Below are 13,216 nucleotides of genomic sequence, written 5' to 3'. Positions count from 1 at the left end.
TCTGCCTTAATGGCAGCGGCTTTCTTGGGGTGTACCTGTCGAAGCCGTTGTCTTACTGGTTTGACATCACGATACATTTTAATTTCATGTTCAACGATACTCGAGTCAATGCCTGGAATTTCATCATATGACCAAGCAAATACATCTCTAAATTCGCGAAAAAGAGCGTTATATATTTCTAGTTCTGAAGGGGAACAACCTTTGCCAACATAAATATTCACTACAACATCTGTTTTAGTCGAGATATTTATGGCTATAGTCTCTTCAATATTGGATAGGTTTCTCTCGGAATCCACCGTGTTTACAGTATTTGTTAGGAATTCAAAAACTGAAGGGTGATAGAGGTCACTTTGAGTATCTTCTTCGTATTTTGGAAGAAGGGAGCGATGGTGGTGATCATTCCATGGTGCCCCCTCAATCATCATTGATTGTAAGATTCCTTCGTCAGTCCCATGTACTTTCGACTAAGGATCTAATGAGGTACCATATTCTCTAGAGCTATCTACCCAAACGCTTGACGAGCGTTGATTTGGGTTCGCCTTCCATGCTTGAAACATTGATTGCTATAATATTTCTAAAGGGCTTGGGGGCAAAACCATTGAATGATCCATGTCGACCTTCGTGGAAGATATCATGTTGCAGGTTGCTACAAACGGTATATTTCCCATATAAATAGGAGGTGGTAGCGTGAAAGTTCCCATCAATGTGGGGTCTTTCAATAATCCTACTCCGATATCTTGAATTGAATGGTTGCTCTCATGGATCATGGGAATGCTTCCTGTAACTTGTGAACCATTAGGGAGGAAATTCTGTTGGTCGACGATCGTAATCCCTCCTTCAAACAAGGATGTGATCTTCCTAAAATAAGTCGACACAACAGCTGCCATGGCATAAATCCATGGTCTACCCAGTAAGATGTTATAGTCAAGATTTCCATCGATGACTTCAACATCAATTTCTATTATTTTTCCTCCTAGTTCAACTTTCAAGTTATTAAGGATACCATAAGGGGTATAAGTCCTTCCGTCGAAAGCTTTTAATGTCGTCGATGATCGAGACAAGGTTGGAGATCCCAAAGTTTTCCAGCAGCTCATCGACATAATGCATGTCGAGGCTCCCTCATCAATTATTGTTCTGTGAACAGTTTTGTTGAGTGCTTTCACTTGAATAAGGAAAGCTAGCTGAGCTGGTAACTGAGGATCATATCCCTTGTGATCAAAGGATACAAGATTGGAATCCTTGGGATCAACCCCACCAATTGCTGATAACAATGCCTGCCTTTGGGATGGACAATTTTGTAGTACTTCCAGAGTCGACATAGCGGATGGCGATTGGGCCAAATCTTCCACTATATTATAATGTTGCGCCGCTCTGGCGCGAGGATTAAATGTCGACTTGTGTACTACACCCTTTGGCGGTTTTATTGTTAATTCAGGAATGGTGGGCGTTACAACTTCTGTCGAAGTTGTTGTCGAACTACTTGGTTGATCTTTACCTTTTTCGTTCGACAGATGAGGATTCCCATAATCTTTGTTCCTTGTCGAAATCAAAGCATCATTCTGCTGTTTTGAAACCGACAACATAAGCACTTGCGACGGGGAAGCATTTCCACTATCAACCAGATTTTGACCTGGGTTGGGAAATGGATCAGTTAACACAACTGAGGTTTGGGAACTTTTAAAGAACCTCTTTAACTCAGCTTTGAATGGGCAATTCTTTGTGGTATGATCCTTATCATCACATATTAAACATGGATAATTTTGTTTCCCTTTCCCAGGAGGGTTTGAAGAATTTTTCCCAGGGGATGACTTACCTTGTTTCTTCTTCTTCCCTTTGTTTTGCTTCTTCTTGCTTCCTGGTTGATTGGTTTCTTTTCCTTTATCTTCCGGTACGGAATTTACTTCCGAAGCAAGAATTTCTTCTTTTGCATTTTGATCCGAATTCTTACGGGCTTTCTTTGACGAAGCCTTTATCGATTTCGCGTTTGTCGTGCCAATCACACCGTCACTGGCATGAGAGTCACTATTTGATTTAGGAGGGGGAGGAATTGAAAACTCTGGTCTAGGGGCGTCAGGTATTTTGCCATAGAGTGTGCCGGACTGATTATAAACTAAGTCCAAATACTATGCACGAGCAATCACTTGCTCCTCTGTTACGACTCCCCCCTTGGCCACATCTTCCGTAATAGCCGGAAGTAACGACTTTATAAACCATTCAGCTAATAACTGATCGGGAACATATGTTTTCACCATCCTACGATGAGGACGCCACTCATGTATATGATCAGATATATGGGTGGCAGTTGTCTGCTTGAAGTTGGTTAATATTTCTGTTCCCGTTTCATACCTTATCGGTAATTGAAAATGGGTTAAGAAAGTCGTGGCTAGGGAACTAAAATTGTCGAAAGAGGCTCTTGGCAATTCAATATACCATTTAGCCGCTGGACCTGTTAATGTCCTCTGAAAAAGGCGAAGCCTTATCGAATCATCGTTAAGGGTGTTCGACGAACACCACAGATGAAAAGTCATCACGTGATTCGATGGGTCTTCACCTGGATTTCCATTGAATTTAGAATGTCAGATGGAAGTTTATGAGGAATCGCTGGCCACCAAGGGGCATAAGCAATCGGATCGTTGGTTAACCGATGTAAATCAGGTAACTCTAAAGTTGCCACGAATGGTAACTGTTGATTCAGGTTAGGCAAAGCGTAACCAGGGTACGATGGAATCGCCTGAGCGGTGGACCTTTGCATACCAGCATAATGTAATTGATGTTGGTATGACTGATACGGTTGGTGGACTTGACCACTATAAAGTGGTTGGTTTTGACCATTTTGGATATACGGTTGTCCACTGTTCGCAAAGATCTACTGCTCAGAACCTTGGTACACTTGCTGGAATTGCGGTTGTTGGTATTGCACAAGCCACGGTTGTGACGCCATGTTTTGTTGTGCTATGCTAACCGTTGGACCAAGGTGTGGGGTAATTTTACCCGTTTGGACCTGTGTCGCCCCACCAGTTGGCGATTGTGGTTGTGACCCATGATCAAGTGGCTGTTGCATTACAACCTGAGAAATTTGAGGTTGGCATGCAATAGGTATCGCTTGAACTTGTGACACTGTTACAATAGCCGGTGTGGTTGGGATGTTCGTTATAGATACACACTGTTGAATAGAATATACAACCCTTGGTTGTTGAGGTAGCATAGGTACCCAACTACTTGACGCAATTCCAGTATAACCTGAACATTGTTGTGAACTTACGTATGGGTACCCTTCCGGAGGGGGTAATGAAAGGGCATACTGCCCCCCATACGGTATCAATCCAGAACTAAAGGGAATTGATGGCCCAGATTGACCTCCAAATGGGTCAATTTGGCGAGTTTCAACATAAGAGTTACTGGGTATTACTCCAGATAAACAAACTGGAACAGACCAAACTGTTGAAATATTCCCTTGGTGGACTCCCTCTAGCTGTTGTGAGCTAGTTGGGACAGCTGGTATGCCGACAAACATTGTCGGAGTGACGACAGGGGCTTCTGCTGTCGCTGTGTCATTTGACACAGTCCTAGATGATGACGGTTTTTCAGACATTTTAAGTCTATCCAATAGATTGCCTAGCGATTCTACAGGAACTTCCACTTGTGGTGGATTAACTTTAGATGAAGGAAATAGAGTGACACCGACTCCAAAATGAGTTGGAGTACTTGCTTGTGGATCCTCTGCAATTTCCTCTATCGCAATCAAACCCGGTGGAAGAGGAAGACCGTCAGGTCCGTAAAATATTTCTGGTGCCAAAGAAGTGGTTGCTTCGACAGCTACAATTGTTTGAGGAACAAAACTCTCTGGACCGGTTACAGATGGAACTGGTTCAGTTATACAAGTATTTGCCCCCAGACTAGGATCAGTATTACTGTCCTTCTGTGGCTATTGAACTTCTTCTATAGAGGCAGGGTTTCCAGAAATGTTAGGAGTAACTGGAACCTCAGATGAAGTTGGAACACTTGTTCTAACTTTTATAAGAGATTTTGAACCGGTTAAACGAGTTCGCTTTGTCCGTACTGTTTTCGATTCCGGAGACAAAGACGGTTGACTCGTAAGCCTCTGTGAACGACAGGGTTTCAATTGAATTTCTTCCACGATTGCGGATTACTCAATCAACCAAAATATTAAAAGGGGAAATTTGTGTTTCCGAATTGAATGAATTTTATTAGATGCTTTTAGACACAACTTTCTTTTTCACTTTTTAAGAGTCGAGAAAAAGCTAAAGATGACTCTAGTCTCCTTCGATGTATTAACGAGCCCGAAGTGACAAATGATCGGTTGGACTTTTTCAGTTATAGGGTTCGAAAAAGTCCAAAAGAAACTGCTCTGGAGATCTAGGCAGAGGGTGTGCCAAACCTTTCGCAAAACCACAGAATACGTTTTACGGTACGGGTGGTCGATCTTCGTGAATGTTGTGTTCACTGCATTGCGATCAGTAGGGCGGCCGACACGGCTTCCTATGGATAAAAGATATATGCCTATAGGGGTCTCCCAATATATACGCGACGGTACGTGGGAGCACAAGTCCGTATTAGTGCCACCGACTCTCAGGAGGAATCACCCACCTTCGTCGAGATCGACAGTCACTACGTTTAACGACGCCGGAACACGTCTCTAGCTTAGACCTCTATGTGTTTGCGTTATGTTTCAAAGCGTTGTTAGGTTCATTCAATATATTTTAAGTTGATCTTTTTAAAGTTTTCCTTTCAAGGTTCACCACGAGATGTTTTGATACAAATTCCTAAGTGCAGTCTAAGATGAGAAGCAAGCTTTTTTCAATCTTTTCGACTTATGAAAATCTTAACTACTGAGGGAAAAGAGAGACAAAATCTTTTCACAGAGATCAAAGAGCATACACTAATGCACTTTTTCCCTAAATCAACATGCAAACTTATCAGATGCAAAATGCAAAATGCAGGTATTTCTTTTCTCTTTCTTAATGTTTGTGCGATACAAAAAGAAAGTTGTTGTATAACTTTGAATTCAATTTCAAGTGAAAGCAAACAAGTTTGTCCAAAATCAAAAGACACCTTAAGATTTACTTGTTTCGACACTAGAAATATGTAAACTCAAACCATATGACGAAAGCAAAAGCTCAATCAGCTATGAACAGCAAACAAACTAACTCTTAAGATCAAAATGACACTTTATCACAGGTCTAGATCTAAGAGGCCACAACAAGACTAGTTCACTTTCGTTATGGGAAACTGCAAATGATATAAGAAATACACAAAGAAAAAATACAGTTTCTTTATACAACCGAGGTGGAATAGTGGCAAGGAAATTTGGTTTCAGATAGGTACATTGACTGGTAACAGGCTGCAAAAACAAGGATGAAAACAGGGCAAGAAACAGCAGGAAACCCCAGTAGCACAAGGCAAAACTGGTTCAGTGCAGGTGGTACACTGTCAGTTTGACATTCAGCGCAGGTAGCCCCTTCGGGAACTGCGCTGAAATGCAGACAGCCTTCACACAGCCTGCACTGAAGAACGAAACTTTCGTTTCTCTTGGTTTCCGGGTCACAGATTGCTAAAAAATTCACAGTTTTTGGCCAAATCAGAAGCTATCAGTCAAGTACACACTAAGGGATGAAAAAGAGGATGAAAAGCTATCACTAAGAGCTATTTAGAGTCCTTGTGGATCAACTCTTCAAATCATAAACTTTCCCAGAAACTGAGCTAGAGTAGCAGCCCTCTACTTTGCATTTGAAAGATCCAAATGCAGTTCGATTCGGTACTCCCTTTGTTTATGAAATGAATAGCAAAAAACACAAACAACCAACAAGATACGATCCCCAGCGGAGTCGGCAATTTGTTGTTGGGAAAAGTATCCAATACGGAATGACCCTATCCCACTCTAAGGGTGATAGTACCTCAGCAACAACCGAATGCAAAGCTATTCAAGATTACTTCTTTATGAGATGTAAGAGAGGGGAGAAAGAGATACACTAACCGTTATCTTCCGCTAATGATTGATCCAATCTTCTCTCTTTGCTGCTTGCTCCCAGGTTCTTGCTCTTTCACTGGCCCAGCTACACCAAGATCCTGCAAAATGACAAGAGAGGGAAACTACAAGAAGCATACATTCATAATCGATTCAAGGATTAGAATAAATCAAATATACAAGTATCAATACGCCATTGAGACACATGCATATAGAAGAACCTCAAATGCTTTATTAATGGAAGAAGTAAAGTTCTGAGAGTGTTACAACCATAAGAGGCCCAATCCAGCAACACCTCCCAGCAGAAAGAAATCTCCTCTTCACCTCCTTCAAGCAAATCACCCAATAGTTCTATACTCAAACCAACAGCACTTCCTTACATTCACAAGATTCCAGCCTCCCTAGACCTCATGAGAGAGCTCTATATATAGGAGTTTTGGAGAAAGGATGAGTCAGCTTGAGGCTGGCATGAAGCTGACTAGTGTCCTCTCCCACTTCAGTTATTCTTCAGTTCTTGAGTCCACTTGGAGTTTCTTGCTTCCACTTGGAGATCTGGATCCTCTTACTCATCACAAGGCAAATTCCTTGATCCAAGTGTCATTTTGGAAGCTTCATGGGCATTTGACACCTTGAGGAATGACTGTGCCACTTGGCCAATCTCGCCCAGCGCAGGTAGCCTTCATTGCTTTTGACATTCAGCGTAGGTACAGAGTGGAGCAGTTGACATTCAGCGCAGATGCTCAGTGGAGCAGTTGACATGATCCAGAATTAGCTTGTTTTAGAGTGTTTTCAGGTGGAGAACTGATATTCAGTGCTGTGGTTTGCTGACCTTGTTCCTCTAGGGGTAGGAACAACATTTTTAGGGACTTTAGATCCCTTAGATTATTGACATTTCATGCTTCATGCTGTAAGGCACAAAAATGTCTATAACAGAGTGGTTTCTAGTTTGGCTTGTTCAAGCCATTGTTCACATGGGTACATGTGCTTTATATTGTTGAGTCATGTCAAGTGTAAGTCAAGTCTCAAGAGTGAATGTTACAATCATAGAGTAGGTGAAGAGTCATGAGGGTAGTTAAACGGTCACAAAGGGGAATGTTAATGGTCACCCCGCCCTTTACTATAAATAGTCCCTCATAACTCATTGTATAGGCTTTTGGTCAGCGAAGGTTCTACTAAGTCTATCTTGAAGAAGGGTTGGATAGTATTGTAACCTGCCTTGGCTTCTCCACTGCATGAAGCTAGTACATATCTTTGGAGGAGCAAGCAGATGTGGTTGTAACGTTCTACTGATAGGGCTAGCAGGTTTACATGGTGTATTGTATGATTTTGACTTACACTTCTTTATATAATAAAAGCCAAAACATGTTGTTATTGTAGTTGGACTACTCCAGTTTCCTTAATGATACATGTTGTTTAACTTACTTACTTGTGTATGAACTAATTCACATGAAATTATATGAATCTTGTTGTTATTGTGTTGCATATGTTGTTAAGGTTTTCATTGTTTGTGTCGATTGCTCTGCCAGACACCAAACAAACCTTTCTCTGAACCTTGTTATATCAACTGTCACACTCGTCTCAGACTGATCCGTGAAATTTTTTCAGGCTATCTTACCTTGTATGTTGGGCCTGCCACATCCGCGTTGACTGTTCTTCCGAAAGTTGTGCATGTCCTTTATGTGGTCTATTCCTAACAAAGTTTGGATTGATCCCTTTCAACCTGAAACTCTCTTTCACCTTCCTCCCCTTTTGAAGTGTTGGAACATCTCATACTCATTCCTTGACTCACTGCATCAGTCACAACCCTGTTATAGACATATTTGGGCACTGCAACCCCAATCAAATATATCCATAAACCAAGGGCTTCTAAACCCCTAAAAGTGTTGTTTCATACCCTAAAGGAACAAGGTCAACTGATTACATCATCTCCCAGAAGTTCTCCATGAAAAACTACTCAGAACTGGTCAAAACAGGACCATACAGACTGCTCCATGCATCAGGTGCGATGCATCTCACCTATTACACACGGGGGGTGTGATGCATACTGGAAAGCCCTTATGTAGGTTGCGATGAGTGAGAGCAGACAAATGGCAGAAGCAGTGTGCTAAGTGGAAACCCAAAGAATCTTCTAGAAACTGCTCATATGACACTTGCCTCTCTGAGTTTGCCCAGGGATGAGTAAGAGATCTAAAATCTCCAAGTGGAACCAAGAAATATCAGTGAAATGACACTAATAAAAATCCCAGAAGCTGACTCACTCTCCTAAAAACATCTATATATGGATCCCTCATCCAAGAGATCCAGAGGCTGGAATTTTGTAATTTGCAAGGAAGTGATGTTGGTTTCTCTTTGAAGACATTGTTGGGTGATCTTGCTTTGTATGAGGTAGGATTTCATGCTGGATCAGACAGCCTGGTTGTAATCCTATCTTCTACTACTTCTATCAATAAAGCTATTTGAGTTTTCCTCCATAGCTTGTATATCTCTGAGTCTTGTTTGTGTATGCATTTATATGGTTAATGTACATCTGATCCTACATTATTTATGGTTATAGATCTCTATGCTTTGATGGTATTTCGTTGCCTTGACTCTACAGGTGTTCTTTGAAGTGGGACAAGCGAGAAAGGAGGGGCGAAAGCTTCATCAATGGAGAGAGGAAACAAGAAAAGAGACTAGTGAAAGGCTGAGGTTGGCACTCTCTACTTCCCTCTCATCTATCTCTCATAAAGGAAAATACAAGTAATTTTAATTTGTTTGTTTCTACGATAGCTACCCATCCTAGAGGGACTAGCAGCTCTGAATGGACACTAGTTTTCTCGATAACAAAATGGCAACTCCACTGGGGAGCGAATAGTTTGTTTGTTTTGTTATTTTTGTTTTCTTTCTAAACCACAGACGGAGCCTGAAGTCAAGCCAGCTAGCCTTCAGACTTCTTTTGCTATGCAACTGCAAAGTATATCAACGTTGCTTCAGTCAATCTCTGGGTTGGTTTATGAACTAAACAGCTAGCTTGCAAACATCCTAAGTTCCCTTGTGGTAGCTCAAATAACCTCATTAGATTAGCCCCTATACTTTGTGTTTGTTGCCTATCAGTGGCTCAGCCTAAACCCCTGAACTTAGCTGCAAACTATGAGCAAAAACCAAGCTCAGTCTTGTCCTTGGACCATCGCACTGTCTCTTCTTGGAAATCTGGATGCATCGCACCTCCCGTGTGCTGTAGGTGAGATGCATCCCTGTTTCCCTATGTTACAGGTGCGATGATCAGATAAGACTGTTTCTGCCTCCAAATTTTAGTTTTTTCCTCATTGTCTTTAGCTTTATTAAGTAGTTTTGATGTCTATGATCAGTATATCTCTGTTGAAACCATCTTCCTTTGCATTATTTAGCCTCCATCGATAAAGAATTGTGAATGTTTTTAATGTTTTTTTCGTCATTTACAGTTCTCTTGTGCAAATAGTAGCTTAATCGAACTGTCATCTTTTGATTTGAAAGTGTCGCAAGTGTCATTTTCAGTCAAGAAAGAGAGTATTACAAAGCATTCCTCTTTTAGATAGTTAGCTACACTTTTTCCATTGTATTTGATTTGAAGCATTAGTATATCAAGTGTCAAAAGCAGTTTAAATTCAAAATCGCAAAGTGTCATCTTGACCCTACTTTCATTTTTCGAAAAGGAAATTGTTAATACTGTCACTTCGAAAGAGAATAGTTCAAATAGACACTTTTCTTTCTTTTTGTCATTCTCACATTAAGGAAACTGAAAAACAATACATGCATGTGCATTTGCATTAAGACTGCATGTTGAATTTGATTTAGGAAAAGTGCATCTAGTGTGTGCTCTCTACTCTATGTTGAAAGAATCTCATTTCTCTTTCCTTAGTAGCTAGTATTTTCATTGCAAAAAGAAAGTAAACGACTGTTTATCATCTTAGATAGCATATTTAGGAATTGTATATCTACCTCACATGGTGAACCTTAAAGGAAAACTTCTTAAGAAAGATCAACTATAAAATAAACTTCAATGAAGATAAAAACGCTTTGGAACCTAACGCACAACATTTAGAAGTCTAGGCTAGAGATGTATTCCAGCGTCGTAAAGCCTGGTAACTATCGCTTTCATCGTAGGTTGGGTGACTCCTCCTCTTTGAGACGACAAGTGCCAGTACGGACTTGTGCTCCCACGTACCGTCGAGTATATATTGGGAGACCACAATAGGCTACATCCTTTATCCTTAGGAAGCCGTGTCTTCTGCCCTATCGATCGCAATGCACTGAACACAGCATTCAAGAAGATTGACTACCGTACCGTAAAAAATATTCTGCAATTTTGCAATTGGTTTGGTAATCCCTCTGTCTAGATTTCCAGAGAAGTCACTTTCATTCCTTTTCAGACTCCTTAAAAGAAAAGGTCCATCTGAGCACTTGTCACTTCAGGCTCATTAAAAATCGAAGGCGACTAGATTCATCTTTAGCTTTTTCTTGAATCTTAAAAATTGAAAAATCAAGTTGTGTCAAAGTGTCATAAAATTTATTTTAATTGAAAGAATGTCACTATTCCCTCATTGTTCTTTAGCTTGAGAAATGGAGTCTACCAATCAAGGATTTCCCCTTGAGGGAAATCCTAGTTCCTTCTCCTCTTGGGGGGATGTTGGTGCTCCACACATGGCCACATTGTCCCTTCCAGAACTCACAATTGGCCTGCCTGTATGGATTTTCTCGACCTCTGTCGTTCAAAACACCACAATTCCTCAGCAATCCAATCAGCAACCAGATGAAGTTGCAACCCAACCTTCTACTTCATTTGTTTCTCCCTCTCCTTCTTCCTCTTCACTTGGTGAAGCTAGAAATGCTAAAAGCCAAGTAACTAAGAAGAAGAAAGGGAAGGAGAAGAAGAAGAAGAACCCAACAGCAAAAGGGGACAATTGTACAACATTTGGCGAAAATCCACACACTGTACCTTCCAAAGCAAATCTCCATGTGTCATTTGCAAGGGAGACCATTATCATTGAGATTGTCCCTGCATCCCACGAATCTTGAGGGACTGGTCTCCCCGCTTGCACAATCCAGTGTCTTCAACCTCTAATGATCATGTTGAGAGCACACCGTCAACTAGTCAAAATGAAGTCAATGGACAAAAAGGAAGATCCAAATTTCCTTGTAGATTGTGAGAAGGTGATCATGCCCTCCACCATTGTCCCTTCTTAGACGAAGCTAAAAGAGTCTTGGATAACCGTCCTACTTCACCGCAACAACTTCTTCCTGGATACAAGAAACTCTTGCCGAGTCCATTGCTAGTTGAGAATCCGACTGACACACCTTTGTTGTCAGTTGAAGCACCTATCATTGAAGATAAACCCTCTGAGTCCACACCGGACCAAAGTCAACAGGTCGAGACGGTAGTCAACCTAATCTTGCCTTCAGAGGGCCCACCTTCAGATGATACTGTCACCAAAGAGAATGAGAACGACACCATTCAAATTCTCTTCGTAAACACAGACTCCGATGAACATGGGTGCAATATACCCATTCCTTTACCGCAGGAAGGAAGTTCATCAGAGTTTTATCTGACCGTTTATTCGGTCCCACATCTAAGAAATATAGTCGTTTCCTTTGATTGGAATCTACTAGGCAGACCCCGCCTACCATCTAATGTACCATTCTGAAGCATTGTACAAGCTTACATAATGATCATGGTTGGTACCATCATAGATGAAGGGGCTTCTATGAGTATCCTTTCCTCAACTTCTTAGAAAGCGCTTGGTTTGCCATCGCTTATGCCTGAGATTCGAAATCTGACAGGGTTCAACAAAGGAACCAATCGACTGCTAGGGATCCTTCCAAATTTTCCTATAACTTTGAGAAGGAAAACCATTCATCTAAACGTGATGGTAGTCTAAGGGCCTCTAGATTACAATCTACTCCTTGGGTGCAACTACATTTATAGCATGGGAGCTACCACTTCCTCACTCTTTCGAGTGATGTGTTTTCCGCATGAAGGCAGAGTGGTCCAACTCATTGACCAGCTTTCATTCCCAGGTTCAAACACAACTATTAGTGAAATGCCATCCCTAACTAGTCTTTTTGCACAAGGAATGTCTCATCAATCTCTAGTCCATCCACCTGATGATCACGAGTGATTCGGTGATTGTGACTGAAGCCCAGGAGGCATGCACGCTGGTCTGCTTCAGTAGAAAAACCCCAGATATAAGATAGGTTTCCATGTAGGAATATGACTAGTCTGACAATCCTATCCGTTTAGGATAATGGGTCAGTGTGGAAAAGGATTCCTCCGTCAAAGGTTAGGTGATTGTAGCTAGAATCACCTTTCTCCATTTTGATGGACAGATCCAAGGAAGTGTTTTGTCTACACATGTGGATGAAACAATCTTGCTAATGCAAGAAACTTCTGAATGGTAACCTGGAAACTCTGTTTCTTTATACCTGGGGGCATGCAAACCTTTTTGCATGCAAGTGAAAAGTGACCATTGATTTTCTTAGTTTGTAGGCTCTCAACCCTTTAGACTCGTAGGTTGGTCGTTCCTAGCTTTCATAACGAAAGGCAAAGGAGCAAAGTTTTGAATGGGGCAAGCTCCATAAAAAATGAACCTATCAATGAGACATCCTTATTATACGACTGGCATGAGAAGTTTTACACAAAGTTCAAGCTTGTTGAAAAATAAACCTTGCCATGAGCAGTTTTACGCAAAGTTCAAGCTCGTCAAAAAATAAACCTAGCAACAAGCAAATGTTTCCATAGAGTTCAAGCTCATTAAAAAATGAACCCCACCTCCGGTAAATAACTATTTTGATCGCATGATTGTCAACTTTTGAACCTTGGTCATGTTCTTACCATCACCTCCACTCTTTTGTAGCTTATCATACGCCTCCATTTGATTTTTTACCATTTTGAGGAACAGTTGCGACGAGTGATTTTATTAGCCACCTTCTTTCCACTGCTGTGATTGAAAAGTTCCAAACATTTCCTGGAACTAGTTGCTATCCAAAAGCATCACTTGTTCCTCAAAAAACGAGTCTCCTTTAAGCTCTTTTCATCTGACTCGTAAAATATGAAAAGATTGCTGAGCGATTGGCCTCTCCAGCTCGCTAAAGCGACCGGAAGTGCTATCCCTCCTCTAGATTTTAATATTTTTGGACCTGAGGGATTATTACATGAAAAGATCGAGCGCTTTTCTTGTTCAGCTCATTAAAACTATCGAAAAGTCATCCCTTTCG

The sequence above is a fragment of the Pinus tabuliformis genome, chromosome 1_2 (genome assembly GCF_031772625.1).
Source record: "Pinus tabuliformis cultivar Carrire ecotype Pingquan chromosome 1_2, CPIR1, whole genome shotgun sequence".
Classification (NCBI taxonomy): Eukaryota; Viridiplantae; Streptophyta; class Pinopsida; order Pinales; family Pinaceae; genus Pinus; species Pinus tabuliformis.
This window is presented reverse-complemented; position numbering follows the sequence as displayed.